General features: G+C 41.4%; 1 long non-coding RNA gene and 12 pseudogenes across 2 annotated transcripts in view; all 13 read left to right on the forward strand.

Annotated features, from left to right (window-relative positions):
- The window catches only part of LOC137896163 (uncharacterized), a 19,660-nt gene extending 5,276 nt beyond the window's left edge, over positions 1 to 14,384 (forward strand). For both annotated transcript variants that reach the window (XR_011105568.1, XR_011105567.1), the window contains exon 3: positions 14,074 to 14,384. This is a non-coding gene — a long non-coding RNA (uncharacterized lncRNA). The remainder of the gene's footprint in view (positions 1 to 14,073) is intronic.
- On the forward strand, positions 9,020 to 9,138 carry LOC137896826 (5S ribosomal RNA; annotated as a pseudogene).
- Positions 9,335 to 9,453, forward strand: LOC137896575 (5S ribosomal RNA; annotated as a pseudogene).
- Positions 9,649 to 9,767, forward strand: LOC137897810 (5S ribosomal RNA; annotated as a pseudogene).
- On the forward strand, positions 9,963 to 10,081 carry LOC137897061 (5S ribosomal RNA; annotated as a pseudogene).
- On the forward strand, positions 10,277 to 10,395 carry LOC137897611 (5S ribosomal RNA; annotated as a pseudogene).
- On the forward strand, positions 10,592 to 10,710 carry LOC137897208 (5S ribosomal RNA; annotated as a pseudogene).
- On the forward strand, positions 10,907 to 11,025 carry LOC137897774 (5S ribosomal RNA; annotated as a pseudogene).
- On the forward strand, positions 11,222 to 11,340 carry LOC137897209 (5S ribosomal RNA; annotated as a pseudogene).
- LOC137897869 (5S ribosomal RNA) lies at positions 11,537 to 11,655 on the forward strand (annotated as a pseudogene).
- On the forward strand, positions 11,851 to 11,969 carry LOC137897729 (5S ribosomal RNA; annotated as a pseudogene).
- On the forward strand, positions 12,166 to 12,284 carry LOC137897211 (5S ribosomal RNA; annotated as a pseudogene).
- Positions 12,481 to 12,599, forward strand: LOC137897775 (5S ribosomal RNA; annotated as a pseudogene).
- Positions 14,385 to 17,885: the final 3,501 nt, after the last annotated feature.

A 17,885-nucleotide genomic window follows, 5' to 3' on the forward strand; every position in this document is an offset into this window, starting at 1 on the left:
TCCATGGCTTTTGGTTTCTTCCGTGCATTGGCCAAACCTCATTTTATCCTTCTCTACACTAGCCTAGCGCTCTGATATACAGTGACATCTGATCTGCATGTTGTTTCACATCTTACTACTTATTATGGCTACTGTAACAGCATTTAGTGATTCTACACATATATACACATCAAACAAAATTTTTTAGTATTATTTTTATTCTTCCAGAGTAATTATTGATTTAATTACTGCTGTGCAATCCCTCCTGTTTGAACTATGAAAGTATTCCATGGTTCAAACTTGCTTTCATTAGTAAATCTAGTCTACTCTATTAGCATTAGTCTAACTTGGTTAATACAATGTCTCAAAATAATTCTTACTCTTACATCACATTCACAACATATTATATACATCACTCAATTCGGAATGAAATAAGTTCAAAATAGTTTCCATGTGCCTCTCACCCTATGCTTGTCTGAGATGCTCCCATTGAGGGCGCCATGTGTTGGCTGGAAGGTTCAACACCTCCAGTCCGTCAGGCATCTCCTCTGCTGTTACTTGTCTGAGATGTTCCTTCGACCGTACAGCGCTTCCGTTGGCTGTCGTTTCTGCATCACAGCTTAGCAGTCTCTCCTGGTGTTCCTGGAGCTGTTATCGGCATTTGCAACTCAGAACAAAACACATTTCTTTATTGACACACGATAAAATCTTTGAACCTTTTCCTTCATTTCACGTTACAACCTATTGAGAACCCATATGTTGACTGAGAGATTATCTGCTCCCAGTCCAGTCCGGGATCCCTCCTGCCAGGGTAGAAATAGCATTAAATTTACATGTTATATTCACAAATGTCAAGTCCCCAATTCACGTCTGAATCGATTCATGTCTGTCTCTAGTCGTCTCATCTTTCTTCAGTCTGAAGTCAGTCTTTAACCTCCTTATCTGTCTTGTACCGTACAGTCAAAAGTCTCTTTAGATGTGTGCGTGTGTTTGTGCAATTACCTGTCCGCCGTTGAATCAGCATCAATTCTTTTAGATTTTATTTAGATCCTGAGATTACCTTAGTTTTTAATCTATCTAAAAACTAAACTCCTGCTACATGTCTCCATGGATTCAGCCTCTGTTTCAGAAGACCTTTTGTGGCTATGCATTCCACAAACCATGGACATGGGTCTGCAACCAGCCGGTCTTTCTCAAACAACAGGTGTCTCCAGAAAAATTTGCATATCAATGACTGTGCCGTAGAGTTAGCTACGCTCTCACAGCACAGACATGGCTGCCAAGACATGGTTCTGTCATGCTAATCTGGAATTCACAAATACTTTTTCTGCTTCAAGTCTCCATTTTGTTGTTGTCCTGGTCCCCATCTCGGAGCTGCCATCTGGTCTCAGCATTCCGTTTCTCCATGCTGCTTCTTTGTCTCTTCTGAAATGCTCAAAACAATCTTTACACATCATATTTCTTACATGTTACATTTCCAACACTTACCACATTCTGGTTTCTTTTCCTCAACTTAGCTGTTCCTCCACACATTCTCAATACTTTCCGTATACTCACCGGTTCCTGCTTCTTCCTTCTGACGTTCTTCTCCACTTCATCCAAGCGACCTTCTCAATCCTTCTTAAATCTCCTCCATCATTAAACTTCCTCTTGTACTTTAATTACTAAAACATCACTTTTTCCTTCTTCTTTGCTAGAAATAATCTATTTACAAACAATCTACCTTCCTAGATGTCTATTTTCAACTGGGAAAGATATCCCCCCTTGCACGAATGTCCAGTCGAGGCCTGCAGAACTGGTCGCCATTTTGGAGTTGTTGTCTGCATGAGGTTTCTGTGCAGCGTCCATCTTCAATTCACCATGCGGCGTGTCTTTGTCTGCTTCTGAAACATTCTCCATCATTTTGAAAACTGTTAAACATTTTTCCCTCTTTTTTCTTTTTATGGCATGATCTTGCAAAATGTCCTCTTCGGTTACAGTTCCAACACTTGGCTTCACTTACCTTGTTCTTTCTCCCATACTTACTGGTTGTCCACTTGTTCCTTATTCTTCGACGTTCTTCCTCCACCTCTCCATCCAAATCGTGCCAAAATACTTCACCTTTTCCTTTTGTTGCATTCTCCATTCCTGCATCAATTCTTACCAACCAACAATCCACTCTTGCTTTGCCACTCTGCTCATTTAATTGGTGTAAACCTTCAACTTCCTCCTTCACTGGTTCATTTTCTGTTCTGACTCTCATGTGGATATGCATCTCCCTCAATGGTTCTACTTTTAAATGACCAGTGAATCCATAATTTGCTTCCCAAGGGTTTACATTCTCAGAAGAATCTGGGTAGCGATATTTCATATATTTTTTGTCCCCTGTTGGGATCTGTTGCTCACTAACAACAGGCTCTTTTTTCTTTTTCCCGTTACAAATCCCCATTATGCTAAATACAGAGTGTGGTTGATCAAAATACAAAGTTCTCACGGACCAATATTCAGTTCCTGAACAACAAGCTGACCAGATGAGGCTTCAAAGGTAGCCTTTCACCGGAGCCTTTGCTCAGAACTAATATTGTTTTTGATGCAATTGATAACCACCTACATTCCTCATAAGCCAAAACAATATCAACCCAAAATGATCTTCAGCCATTAACGGACCGTCAGCCAGATGACCAATAATGCTCAGACTTCACTCACGCAATACGCATTCAAAACACAGACACACTCCCCACGTGGCTACTCGCTCGCTCGCTCTCTCTCTCTCTCTCCCCCTCTGGCCAGACTAGTTCTCACTTATTTTTAAGGTAAACATTGTAATAATGATTCCTTCTTGCGCGTAACTTTTCATGCACACGACCGGCGTGCGCGATACCCATACGCGTGAACCCGCACGCGCGCAACCATTTATGCACGCGTCCAGCACGGCGAAATCTCATACACCTGAACCCGCACGCGCGTAACCTGATTTGCGCGACCAGCGCGGGTTAAAGCAGCCACAGTACTTTAACACAAGGTTGTGTTAAAATGTGCATAGGATCGCTGTTCGGCCTCGTCAAACCACCCGTCGGCGAACCACCCGTCGGCGAACCACCCGTCGGCGAACCGAAAGAGAAAGGCTGGCCAGTGAAGAAGTTGCTCCACCGGGACTTCCGCTTCCGCCCCAATGGAGTAAGCAGTGAGGACGGGCAGCTCCGCTAAATATTCGACGATTTTCACCTTCTGGATCAAGCAAACACGTTCAATTTGTTTAAAATTATAGGTTTGACAGAACCGAGTCCGCAATGACGTCCAAATCGACCCGCAAGCTTGCGCAGAAAACTATCCAAACAACTTCACTTACTGCTAATGCTAGTCCGGTAGCTCCGTCGCAGGCTGAAGCTAGCCCGGTAGCTCCGGCGCATGCTAATGCTAGCGCTACATCGTCCGTGAGCGGCCGCAGCAACTTGCGGGATGAAACATCCCTGCCCGGTGACCGGATGGACAACTCTACTAGCACGGTACGAGCACTGCAGAACGAACTGAGATTGTTTCAAGAGACGCTGACGGCTGACATAAAGACGCAAATCGAGGCCATGCGTGGAGAGCTACGCGGAGACATAGCCGCATTCCAGCAGAAAGCTCAGGATGATATGAAAACGCTCAGAGATGAGCTGTTTTCACAGGTGAAGACGCTAGCCGATAGCCACACTGAATCGGTAAACACACAGCACGAGATAGAAAAGTCACTCACTGACGTGGGTGACAGAGTGTCTTCACTGGAAACGGCGAATGAAAAGTTGCAAAAGGAATACAAGAAAGTGGCAGAAAAGTGCATGGACCTCGAGAACAGAAGCCGCAGGCAGAATATTCGCATTATTGGGGTTGAGGAAAATATTGAGAAAGGTAATCCTACTGGATTTGTGGCAGAGCTTTTGACGCAGATTTTGGGAAAAGACCACTTTTGCTCCCCCCTCATCATCGACCGGGCGCACAGGACCCTTGGCCCAAAACCAAGACCAGGTGAGCGACCACGAGCGCTTCTCGCCCGGCTGCATTATTATGCTGACAAGGAGAAGATTCTGAGGCTGTCCAGGGAGAAAGGCCAGCTTTCGTACAACTTGTCTGTTGTGCATATTTTCCCAGACATGTCCCCTGAAGTGGTTCGTCTCCGGGCATCATTCAAGCAGGTTAAAGGGAAGCTGCGTGCTGCAGGTATCCCGTACAGCCTCTATTACCCCGCAAGGCTGGAGATTACAGTGCAAGGAGCCAGGCGTGTGTTTGCGGATCCACACAAAGCTGAAAAGTTTCTTGTGGGAATCACACCAGTGGATGGAGAACCGTGACGATTTGGGAAACGTTTGATCAACATGGAGGAATTGCCTGGGAGATGAGCAGCGCTTGGACAATGGACGGGTATATTTATATATATATTTATATATTTATTTTCTTTTTCCCTTTTCGTTACTTCAGTGGGTGAGTGCTCGCTTATACATGTTATATACATTTGATTTCATTTGCACGTGTGCTTTTCTGCTTTTTATATAATATATATGACACGTTTGTTATTTTTCGTTTGTTATTTTTCTTTTTTCAGGAACGGTATTTTTAGTTATTTTGTATGTATGTACATGGGTATATGTATGTATATGTGTGGCTTGTGTGTGGGTAGGTACACATATATGGACGTATTTATTTCCTATAAGTATTATATTTTGAACCGGTGGTATTATTACTATTTTTTCCTGTTTAGTGTGATTATTATTATCATAATTATCCATCTGTATGTCTATAGCTCTGCACAGATAGCAAAAACAGGGTTAAGAAGCTCCCAGGCAATTTAGATGAATAATTTGATCTAGAAGGTGAAATTACATATTAGATTAATGACTATGTAAGCGGAACTTAGTGAGAAGTCAAAGGCTCTTTTTTCCTCTTGGTATGTCTCCCGGTTGGGGAAAGACTGAGAGGGTTTTCGTGTTCTGGGCCATAGGCCAGGTTGTATTTGATATACAATGTTCTCTTGTTATTGTGTTTTGTTTTGCTTTTGTTTTGTCTTTTCCCTCCCCCCCCCCCTCCCTTCTAGATGTGAGAGGTAATATTCTCTCACATCTAGAGAAACTGGGTACAGATATTGGTCTCCTTCAGGAGACTCATCTCAAAGATAAAGATCACAATAGACTCAGGAAAAACTGGATAGGGCAAATTTATCACTCCAATTTTAGTGATAAAAGTAGAGGCGCGGCAATAATAATTAAAAAATCAATCCCATTTACTATGACTAAAGTGATTCAAGACAGTAGGGGCAGGTACATTATTTTATCAGGAATGCTTTACAATCAGCCAATCACATTAATTAGTATATATGCTCCAAATATTGATGACAAACAGTTCATGTTGTTGTTGTTTTCGATGATACCCAACATGGACACGCACAAACTTATTATCGGTGGAGACTTTAATCTGATCCTGGACCCCCAACTAGATAGGTCCTCACAGAGAGTAGCGACTCTGTCAAAATCAGCAAAAACCCTTCAAACCTTTATGAGCACCTACAAGGTAGTGGACCCTTGGAGGTCACTATTTCCCAAGAGGAGTGAATACTCCTTTTTCTCGTCGGTTCATCGTTCCTACTCCAGGATAGATTTCTTCCTGATAGATCAGGATTTAATGTCAAAAGTTCAGCATTGTGAATACAAAACAATTGTTCTGTCAGATCATAGTCCGGTATTATTGCAAATTGCAATCGGATGTAAATCCCCAAGGAAATGGCGATTTAATAATAATCTATTATCTGGTCAAAAAGAACATGAAGAAATTAAAAAACACATTGAATTTTTCCTGGCTACCAATGACACACCAGACGTCACTAGGAGTATTCTTTGGGAAACACAAAAAGCATATTTACGTGGACAGCTGATTGCCTTGAGTAGCTTTAATAATAAAAAACGTAGGGAGAAAGAATCTAATATCATCAAGGAAATTTCTGAAATAGATAAGCAAAATGCTACTGCACTCACAGTTGATCTTCATAACAAAAGACAATCTCTTCAAACGGAACTTAATTTGTTATATACCACTGAAACGACTAGGCTATTAACACGGCTAGGGCACAAATATTATGAACATGGAGAAAAAGTAGGGAAGGTCTTGGCGTCTCAAATTAAAGAACAAGCTGCGTCGAGATCAATAATGGAAATTAGAATGGATTCAGGACAAACAACGAAGGACCCAATAGAAATTAATGACGAATTTAAAAGATTTTACGCTAAATTGTATACTTCGGAATCAGCGGGCGACCCTACAATAATTGACAGTTTCCTTAAAGGCCTTAATATTCCTCAAATTAGTGCAGATCATAAATCTTTGTTAGAAACGCCGGTGACGTTAGAAGAAGTAAAACAAGCAATAAACAAAATGCAGAACTCAAAAGCCCCTGGACCAGATGGATATACAGCAGAGTTTTATAAGTCTTTCAGGGATCAGATCTCCCCTACCATGTTGCAAGTGTTTAATGAAGCATTGACTAAGGGCTCTTTGCCTCCATCATTTTATGAAGCCAGTATCTCACTCATATACAAGCCGGGGAAGGATCCTTTGGAACCCAGTTCATACCGACCTATAAGTTTACTCAATGCTGACTATAAAATCCTAGCAAAAGTCTTGGCAACACGCATGGAAAATATACTTCCTACCGTCATATGTCGGGACCAGACTGGGTTCATAAAAGACAGGCATCTATTCTTTAATATACGTAGATTGATGAACATTATTTACACCCAAGACACAGATAAACAAACTCAAGAGTTGCTGCTCTCCCTAGATGCGGAGAAAGCCTTTGACAGGGTCGAGTGGGATTATCTCTTCTCATCCCTGTTAAAATTTGGTTTCGGTCCCAACTTTGTATCTCTGATCAAACTGTTATATGTTCAACCACAAGCGTCTGTACAAACTAATAATGTAGATTCATCTTATTTCTCTCTAGGACGTTCAACAAGGCAGGGCTGCCCCCTATCCCCCTTACTTTTTGCTTTAGCAATTGAGCCTCTAGCCATTGCATTGAGAGCATCTGAAGGATATGCCGGTATTACAAGGGGAAAGACCGAACACAAGGTGTCACTGTATGCTGACGACCTGTTGTTATATGTGTCGAACACTAGTGTCAGTTTTAAAAGATTTTGGAATAATATCAGGATATAAAATAAATTTTTCAAAGAGTGTCATCTTTTTAATTACTAGCCCGACCCAAGAATCTAACCAAGTCCTTGCCTCTTATCCATTTACAATCACAAACAGTTTTAAGTATTTAGGGATCAACTTCACCAAAGAATTTTCCGGTCTTTTTAAACATAATTTCTCAAAGCTGTGTGAACAAACGACTCACAACTTGGACAAATGGAACACCCTCCCAGTTTCTCTGGCAGGAAGAATTAACATAGTAAGAATGAACATTCTTCCTAAATTTCTGTTTTTATTCCAATGCATACCATTTTATATCACCAAAGCCTTCTTCACAAAATTGGACAGTTTAATATCTCGTTTTATTTGGAATAAAAAGACACCCAGGATTAAAAAGTCTTTTTTGCAGAGACCAAAAGAGCTGGGAGGAATGGGATTGCCTTGTTTGAGAGTATACTATTGGTCGTGTAATATCCGAGCTTTGTCTTTCTGGTGCAATTCGCAGGGGGCTGACTGGGTAGAGATGGAGAATCAGAGTTGCAATTCTACCTCATTACAAGCATTGCTTTATGCCTCCTTGAAAAATAATAAACCCAAAGTCAAAAGCCTTGTGGTTTCCCATTCAGTTAAGATTTGGCATCAAATTAGGAGACATTTTAATTGGCAGGAGATCTCAACATTGACCCCGATCACACATAATCATGAGTTTGGTCCAGAACTCAGTAAGGTCTCATTTCATCGATGGAGAGCCAAAGGGATAAATTCCATGCAGGACTTGTATGTTAGTGGAAAATTCGCAACCTTTGAGCAATTGAGAGAAAAATACAAAATTGAAAATATGGACTTTTTCAAATATTTACAAATTCGTAGCTTTGTTAAAGCAAAATTCTCTGGTTTCCCCTCTCGGCCCCCTGACTCCGAGATGAACACTGTACTCTCAAAAGACCCGCTGAAAAAAGGTTCAATTTCTAAAATACGTCGCGAAATATCAGACAAAGAATACATGCCTTCACTTGATCATCTAAAGGAGGCCTGGCAACAGGATATCGGGATAAACATCACTGCCTCTCAATGGACTGCAGCTCAGGTCAACGTCCACTCATCTTCAGTTTGTGCTCGGCATGGACTTCTGCAGTTCAAAGTTTTGCACAGACTACACCTCTCTAAAGTGCGGCTCTCCAAAATGTTTCCAGGGGTGAACACTGCTTGTGACCGGTGTGGCCAAGAGCAGGCCACACTGGCTCATATGTTCTGGAAGTGTCCTGACATAATGCCTTATTGGGCCAAGATATTTAACATGTTGTCGAACATTTGTCAGACACAACTACAGCCTGATCCTGTGTTGGCATTGTTTGGAGTTCCCTCAGCCTTGACTGGTCTCTCGAACAGGCAAAAAACGGTTATTAAATTTGTTACAGTGTTGTCTAGGAGATTGATCCTATTAAACTGGAAACAAAAAAAACCTCCGTCCTACTTAAATCTCCTAAATGATGTAATGAAGCACGTTCAATTGGAGAAGATTAAATTCGAACTGAAACGGAGGGTAGATGACTTTTATTTGACGTGGGATGCGTTTTTGGAGTACTTCAGCAAAAATAAACAGAAATAAACATACAAATGCATAGATATGACTAGCTTGACCCCCCCCCCCCCCCTCACTCCGCCCACCCCACCCCTTTTTTTTTTTTTTTTTTTGTCTCCATTGTTGGTGTCAGTTTTTATTATTTTAATTATCAATGTAAGTGTGTATGGATATGTGTGCATTGTATGTGTATGAGTATTTGTACATGCTGTACTTCAATGTTTTATGTGTTCATAAGAAAATAATAAAAAGATTTTGAAAAAAAAAATTATTGTGACAAATCTATATATACTATGTTTTCTATACTGTACTCCAGCTCACGGCCATGCCTGCCTGGGAGTGCCCAATCTCATCAGATCTTGGAAGCCAAGCGGGCACGGGCCTGGTTAGTACGTGTACAGGAGACTCACTTGGAATACCAAGTGCTGTGAGCCTTTAAATTGGTCCGAATTTTGAATTTAAAGAAAAAAAATCTACCTGGGATGAATGCGATCATGGAATTCAGGACTTGATGACTGATTGTAGAAAAATGTGTTGTAGTTGTCTGGTTAAAGAAAGTTGCCTTTGTTGTTGAAGTTGTTTAAAATTGTGACAAATCTATATATACTATGTTTTCTATACTGTGCTCCGGCTCACGGCCGTACCTGCCTGGGAGCGCCCAATCTCATCAGATCTTGGAAGCCAAGCAGGCATGGGCCTGGTTAGTACATGTGCAGGAGACTCATTAGGAATACCAGGTGCTGTGAGCTTTTAAATTGGTCAGAATTTTAAATTTAAAGAAAAAAATCTTCCTGGGATGAATGCGATCATGGAATTCAGGACTTGACGACTGATTGTAGAAAAATGTGTTTTAGTTGTCTGGTTAAAGAAAGTTGCCTTTGTTGCTGAAGTTGTTTAAAATTGTGACAAATCTATATATACTATGTTTTCTATACAGTCATTCGGCTCACGGCCATACCTGCCTGGGAGTGCCCAATTTCATCAGATCTTGGAAGCCAAGCAGGCACGGGCCTGGTTAGTACATGTGCAGGAGACTCACTTGGAATACCAGGTGCTGTGAGCTTTTAAATTGGTCAGAATTTTAAATTTAAAGAAAAAAATCTTCCTGGGATGAATGCGATCATGGAATTCAGGACTTGACGACTGATTGTAGAAAAATGTGTTTTAGTTGTCTGGTTAAAGAAAGTTGCCTTTGTTGCTGAAGTTGTTTAAAATTGTGACAAATCTATATATACTATGTTTTCTATACTGTACTCCGGCTCACGGCCGTACCTGCCTGGGAGCGCCCAATCTCATCAGATCTTGGAAGCCAAGCAGGCACGGGCCTGGTTAGTACATGTGCAGGAGACTCATTAGGAATACCAGGTGCTGTGAGCTTTTAAATTGGTCAGAATTTTAAATTTAAAGAAAAAAATCTTCCTGGGATGAATGCAATCATGGAATTCAGGACTTGACGACTGATTGTATAAAAATGTGTTTTAGTTGTCTGTTTAAAGAAAGTTGCTGTTGTTGCTGAAGTTGTTTAAAATTGTGACAAATCTATATATACTATGTTTTCTATACTGTACTCCAGCTCACGGCCATACCTGCCTGGTAGTGCCCAATCTCATCAGATCTTGGAAGCCAAGCAGGCAGGGGCCTGGTTAGTACATGAGCAGGAGACTCACTTGGAATACCAGGTGCTGTGAGCTTTTAAATTGGTCAGAATTTTGGATTTAAAGAAAAAAAATCTACCTGGGATGAATGCGATCATGGAATTCAGGACTTGACAACTGATTGTAGAAAAATGTGTTTTAGTTGTCTGGTTAAAGAAAGTTGCCTTTGTTGCTGAAGTTGTTGAAAATTGTGATAAATCTATAAATACCATGTTTTCTATACAGTCGTTCAGCTCACGGCCGTACCTGCCTGGGAGTGCCCAATCTCATCAGATCTTGGAAGCCGAGCGGGCATGGGCCTGGTTAGTACATGTGCAGGAGACTCACTTGGAATACCAGGTGCTGTGAACTTTTAAATTGGTAAGAATTGTGGATTTAAACAAAAAAAATCTACCTGGGATGAATGTGATCATGGAATTCAGGACTTGGCGGCTGATTGTAGAAAAATGTGTTTTCGTTGTCTGTTTAAAGAAAGTTGCTGTTGTTGCTGGAGTTGTTTAAAATTGTGACAAATCTATAAATACCATGTTTTCTATATAGGCATTCAGCTCACGGCCATACCTGCCTGGGAGTGCCCAATCTCATCAGATCTTGGAAGCCAAGCAGGCATGGTCCTGGTTAGTACATGTGCAGGAGACTCACTTGGAATACCAGGTGCTGTGAGCTTTTAAATTGGTCAGAATTTTGGATTTAAAGAAAAAAAATCTACCTGGGATGAATGCGATCATGGAATTCAGGACTTGACAACTGATTGTAGAAAAATGTGTTTTAGTTGTCTGGTTAAAGAAAGTTGCCTTTGTTGCTGAAGTTGTTGAAAATTGTGATAAATCTATAAATACCATGTTTTCTATACAGTCGTTCAGCTCACGGCCGTACCTGCCTGGGAGTGCCCAATCTCATCAGATCTTGGAAGCCGAGCGGGCATGGGCCTGGTTAGTACATGTGCAGGAGACTCACTTGGAATACCAGGTGCTGTGAACTTTTAAATTGGTAAGAATTGTGGATTTAAACAAAAAAAATCTACCTGGGATGAATGTGATCATGGAATTCAGGACTTGACGGCTGATTGTAGAAAAATGTGTTTTCGTTGTCTGGTTAAAGAAAGTTGCCTTTGTTGCTGAAGTTGTTTAAAATTGTGACAAATCTATATATACTATGTTTTCTATACTGTACTCCGGCTCACGGCCGTACCTGCCTGGGAGTGCCCAATCTCATCAGATCTTGGAAGCCAAGCAGGCACGGGCCTGGTTAGTACATGTGCAGGAGACTCATTAGGAATACCAGGTGCTGTGAGCTTTTAAATTGGTCAGAATTTTAAATTTAAAGAAAAAAATCTTCCTGGGATGAATGCAATCATGGAATTCAGGACTTGACGACTGATTGTATAAAAATGTGTTTTAGTTGTCTGTTTAAAGAAAGTTGCTGTTGTTGCTGAAGTTGTTTAAAATTGTGACAAATCTATATATACTATGTTTTCTATACTGTACTCCAGCTCACGGCCATACCTGCCTGGTAGTGCCCAATCTCATCAGATCTTGGAAGCCAAGCAGGCAGGGGCCTGGTTAGTACATGAGCAGGAGACTCACTTGGAATACCAGGTGCTGTGAGCTTTTAAATTGGTCAGAATTTTGGATTTAAAGAAAAAAAATCTACCTGGGATGAATGCGATCATGGAATTCAGGACTTGACAACTGATTGTAGAAAAATGTGTTTTAGTTGTCTGGTTAAAGAAAGTTGCCTTTGTTGCTGAAGTTGTTGAAAATTGTGATAAATCTATAAATACCATGTTTTCTATACAGTCGTTCAGCTCACGGCCGTACCTGCCTGGGAGTGCCCAATCTCATCAGATCTTGGAAGCCGAGCGGGCATGGGCCTGGTTAGTACATGTGCAGGAGACTCACTTGGAATACCAGGTGCTGTGAACTTTTAAATTGGTAAGAATTGTGGATTTAAACAAAAAAAATCTACCTGGGATGAATGTGATCATGGAATTCAGGACTTGACGGCTGATTGTAGAAAAATGTGTTTTCGTTGTCTGGTTAAAGAAAGTTGCCTTTGTTGCTGGAGTTGTTTAAAATTGTGACAAATCTATAAATACCATGTTTTCTATATAGGCATTCAGCTCACGGCCATACCTGCCTGGGAGTGCCCAATCTCATCAGATCTTGGAAGCCAAGCAGGCATGGTCCTGGTTAGTACATGTGCAGGAGACTCACTTGGAATACCAGGTGCTGTGAGCTTTTAAATTGGTCAGAATTTTGAATTTAAAGAAAAAAATCAACCTGGCATGAATGCGATCATATCTTTACAGTTTACACCAGTGACGTGCGGTGAGGTTCATGTCTGGTGAGGCACAGCCAGATTTACAAATAAATGAAGCTACAGCTTAGTCATCATTTGATTGGCAACATTTAACGTGTTTTGTTTACAAATTCGTAACGGCATATTTTACATATTGTCACAAACTTGGCTCATCAGTTTATTACAAAAAGGGGCGACTACACATAATCTGCATATTTACAAAAGATTTAATGAAATTATATCACGTGAAATTATTAAACTATGCGTATCAGTGTGCGTGCCTTTGATCCCCGTTACACCAAAATCTCACTAGAAAACGACAATCAGAGATTGCAGACCCCGCCTCCAAAAGGCTATTGGATCTTGTGAGACAGTAAACAGGGCTTCCGGATCAGAGGGGCCAAACCTGCTCTAGCTTGCTGCTCCAGAACGTACTACAAGAGTCCTTCTGGACTCTTTTTCACATCATGCCATTCGTGTCCCTCCCTCTTAAAGTAACACTTTACAGCACAGGCACAATTCCAGATGTAAAAATAATTCTAGAATCTGGATCCAGATCCGGATCAACGCCATTCTCGGGGAGGACCGAGCCACGGACAGAACCTTGCTTGTGTAAGAATTTCAAGTCAATTGGGTTACTAGTTTTTGAGTTATGCGCTCGGACAGACAAACAAACAGACACACAAACAGACAAACAAACAGACAAACAAACAAACAGACAGACAAACAGACAGACAGACAAACGGACAAACAAACAGACAGACAAACAAACAGACAAACAAACAGACAAACAAACAGACAGACAAACAAACAGACAAACAAACGCACCCAATTGCAATACCCTCGCCTCCCCTTCGGCGAGGGTAATGATTTATGTTGTTTTGACATTTTAAAGAAGGTTCACCTGTATTGAGTTTTGATTTAATTAAATTGGGCGGAGTCTTGTATAAAAAGCTACAAACCTGAACCCATATAATTAAATACACTTACATACAATATATAACAAACAGTAGATTTATAAAGTCATTTATTGTTTGACTTGAATCAGAAAACTTTATTAACCCCAGAGGGAGATTCCATTCCAAAAGATGCAGTCCCATTTACATTCTGCTGTGTTTGAAGGATGTCTTTGTTCTTTCTGGTTTTATTCATCACTGTCTTCCTGCTCGGAGGTTTGTATGATGGACGCAGGTCGCTGCACCTCCTGTTAACCCCTCGTCTTCCACCATGTTTACTGGCCTGTCCTGTTAACCCCTTGTCTTCCATATTGGGAGATTTTTGCAAACCTTCCCAATATGGTCATATTAAAATGAAGTTTTTGACCAGATAGTTGTCAGTATCTTGTGTATCTCTCAGTAGAAGTCTACAGTTACGCAGGCATTTAACTTTCACTTCTTCTTTTTCATGTTTTAGACGATCAGCAGAGAGCCAGAGGAGGATAAGAGCACACAGCAGATCATTAAGAGGCGTCTTCGCTCCAGGATGGCTAAATAATTAGCATTTATATCATTTTAGTTTAAAACCTAATGTCTTTGTTGTTTCATTTTGTTTACATTTGTTTTAAGAATTAGAATTGAACAGTTAAAAACATTGAGCACGACTTTTCAGCTTCTGTAATGTCATCCTGTTTGTTCGATACGATTTTGAGGGTGTTAACGTTCCTGTCTCTGTTTCTTTACCAATTAAAACGTTCAATAGCAGTAACATTATGTGTGACCGTTGTAATTTATCCTACAATAAATTAGCTTCTGCATACTATTCTTTGAGATACTGCTTCAAGACTCAATGAAAACTTGACAAACTTGACACATCCGTTCGTTCTCTGCGGGGTCCATATCGATTGGTCAGACTATTACTGTTGCGGACTGGTGCGAGGGGACCCCAGGGAACAGAGGACGGAGACGGTGCGATCGTGGACTTTATACTTTACTGATATATGTCCATCAGAAAACACAATATCCTGGAGGATGCGGGGTGGCTGGAGCCCAACGAAAATATATATATAACAAAAAACACAGCCGAGAGAAAAAAACAAAAAGCAAGCTCTAATAAAAATTATTCACAACAGAAAAATGCTACGCAGAAACCGGGCAAACGAATCAGCTGCAGTCGGTAAGGCGAGGCGAGGCGAGACCCAGGGACCGGGAGCAGCAGAAAGACGTTCTGCACCCAGAGGCGAAATCCAAAGAATAGTCCGACCGGGAACAGCGGGCGGAGCAGGGTTTATGAGGGCTGGTGGCGATTTGCCTCAATCTGTCTCAGGTGCGTCCGGGGTGACCGCAGCCAATCCGTACGCCGCAGGTCCTGGAGCGAGAGGCAGAAACAGGTGTGGTGATCAGGCAAATTAACGGGCACAGCAACATGACCCTCACAGGGTGAGACCAATGCTTACAGCAGGGGGGGCAAACTGTCCACGAAGGGCTGAGACGCTGCAGGTGTTCCTTCCAGCCGGTTACTAAAGCAGGTGATTCTAATTATCAACACCTCCTTATTGGTGAGATCAGCTGCTGGAGAGATGGTCGGAAAGGAAACCTGGAGTGTCTCGGCCCTCCCTGAAACACTTTGGACACCGCTGGCTTACAGGGAGCAGGCTTTACTTATTTACCTTATTCCAGCTATCATCTTGATCGATAAGAAATCAATACAGAGGACAGGAAAGGTCAGAAGGAGCTGCATTGTGTCTTTGTAGATCTAGAGAAAGCCTAGGACAGGGTGTCCAGAGAGGAACTGTGGTACTGCATGAGGTACTGTGGTACTGCATGAGGAAGTCTGGAGTGGCAGAGAAGTATCTCAGAGTAGTTCAGGACATGTAGGACAGCAGTGAAGTGTGCAGTAGGAGTAACAGGGGAGTTTAGTGTAGAGGTGGGATGCACCAGGGATCAGCTCTGAGCCCCTTTTTGTTTGCCATGGTGATGGATATACTAACAGATGAGGTGAGACAGGAAGCTCCTCTGAATATGATGTTTGCAGATGACATTGTGATCTGCAGTGAGAGCAGGTAGAGGAGAATCTAGAGAAGTGGAGGTCTGCTCTAGAAAAGAGGAATGAAGGTGAGCAGGAGTAAAACAGAGTACATGTGTGTAAATGAGAAGGTCCCAGGGGGGACAGTGAAGCTACAAGGAATAGGCGTAAAGAAGGGAGAGGACTTCAGGTACCTCGGGTCAACAGAGCAGAGTGATGGAGAATCTTTATGTATTTATTTAATTTAAATAGGGTCAGTACAAATTAATGAACATATAAACATACGTAAATATGCCAGATCATAGCCAAAGGCTAATTTCTGTCTGTTGTCCCTCAACAGGTCCCTAAACAATAGGGAACATAAAACACAGGGTTACGAATCACAATACTGTTTGTATTGACACCACACAGTCATTCGTTACAGAAACCTCGGGTGTTCTTTATTGACTAGCCCCGCCTGGTGGTCACAGCTTATAATGACATCACAGCGTTACATATCCTGATATCTCCTCTTGTTGTTTTTTTTACAATAACACGACCTTCACACCAAACAAAGAAATTGACAAATGGCCAAACAGTTATCTCTCCTATATACTATGTATCTAGTGTATTGCTAAACTAACTACACAACCTGCTATTCTTCAACAAGCCTTTTTGGTCTACTTATTACACGGCCACTAGCTGTGTATGACGTTAGAGGCAGAGTACTCACTTTAGGTTCATTGTGAGGACCAGCACAGGTAACTACACCTTGCTGAGTCACATTTTGATTATCTTACAACCTCAAACACGTTCGGTTCCCCCTGTACTTCTGTCCATCTGGTGTCTGAACTGCATACGATACACTGTGCGGATGTAGTAGCCCTTTGGTTTGTCGCTTCTGATTTGTACTGCACACGTCACAACTGCTCACCAAATCCGTTATACTTTCAGATAGGAACTGTGTTCGATTCCAAACTCAAGTTTGATGTAAACACTGAGAACATTGTTGTTGTTGAACAAAGGATCTACTTCCTGAGGAAGTTGAAGTCTTTTAACGTCTGTGACAAAATGTTGACTATTTTCTCTCGACATTTTCTTTTGTTTATTGGTTTGATGGTTTGTGTGTCAAAGACAAAAACAGTTTAAATAGCTTAGTTAAAATCTGCTTCGGCAGAGAGATCTGATCATTATGGGAGAAACAGGTGGTCAATAAAGCCAAATGTATAATCTCCCAACATGACCACATCCTGAGCTCCAAGTTTACCTTACTGCCCTCAGGCCGCCGCTTTATCGCCCCCTGTAGGAGAACTAACCGTTACTGTTAAACTCTTCTAAATATACACTATAACCATCATTACTGAGCATTGTCAACATACTGAGTGTCTTTATCTATTCCATTTTATTTATCTATTATGTTTGTGGATGTTTGGATGGTCTGCTAGACTGCGTAACCTGAATTGCCCCTTGGGATAAATAAAGTTGTCTGAACTGAACTGAACTGAGACATGCCGGGCCAAAACATTTGGCATATCATTAATAAAGAGGGAAAATAAAATGGGCCCCAGGATCGATCCTTGGGGGACCCCTAGCGGACAATCCAAGCAAGAGGACTGCATTCCATTGACGACAGTGGCTTGTTTCCTATTTGATAAGTACGACTTTATCCATTTAGAGCATATGTGTCAAACTCAAGGCCCGGGGGCCAAATCCGGCCCACCACATCATTTTCTGTGGCCCACGAGAGCTGTGGTCAGACATTTGTTTTTGTAAAATGCAGCATCAGTTACTTATTTATTTATTCATTCATTTATTTGATAGGGACAGTGCACATTAATGAACATCTATACAGACGTATCTAATAGATGTAAATATGCTGTATTTTAGCAAAAATGCTAATTTTCATCCGCAGTCCCTCGGCAGAACAAGAGGTTACAATAAAAACACAGCGCAGTACTAAAACGTTTAGAGCTAGTGGTTACAGGCCAGGTTTACCTTCAACCACTGCTTGAGGTGAGTTTTGAAGGTTTGTAATGTGAGACGCTCCCTGATGGCGAGCGGAAGACTGTTCCAGATCTTACTGGCCTTTACAGAAAGAGCATTTTGTCCAAAGGCTGTTTTTCTGAGTGGGACCTCACAGTTTTTACTGGTTTGGTTTTACTGCAGTTCTTCCCCTCTCAACTGTGACAAGAGAGTTTAAAAAAAAGTAGATATAATAACTAGTGTTGGATATTTTTCTTAGTAGCTTATACAATCTCCATTGACTTACTGACTTGGACTTAGTT

The sequence above is a fragment of the Brachionichthys hirsutus genome, chromosome 7 (assembly GCF_040956055.1).
Source record: "Brachionichthys hirsutus isolate HB-005 chromosome 7, CSIRO-AGI_Bhir_v1, whole genome shotgun sequence".
NCBI classification, from domain to species: Eukaryota; Metazoa; Chordata; class Actinopteri; order Lophiiformes; family Brachionichthyidae; genus Brachionichthys; species Brachionichthys hirsutus.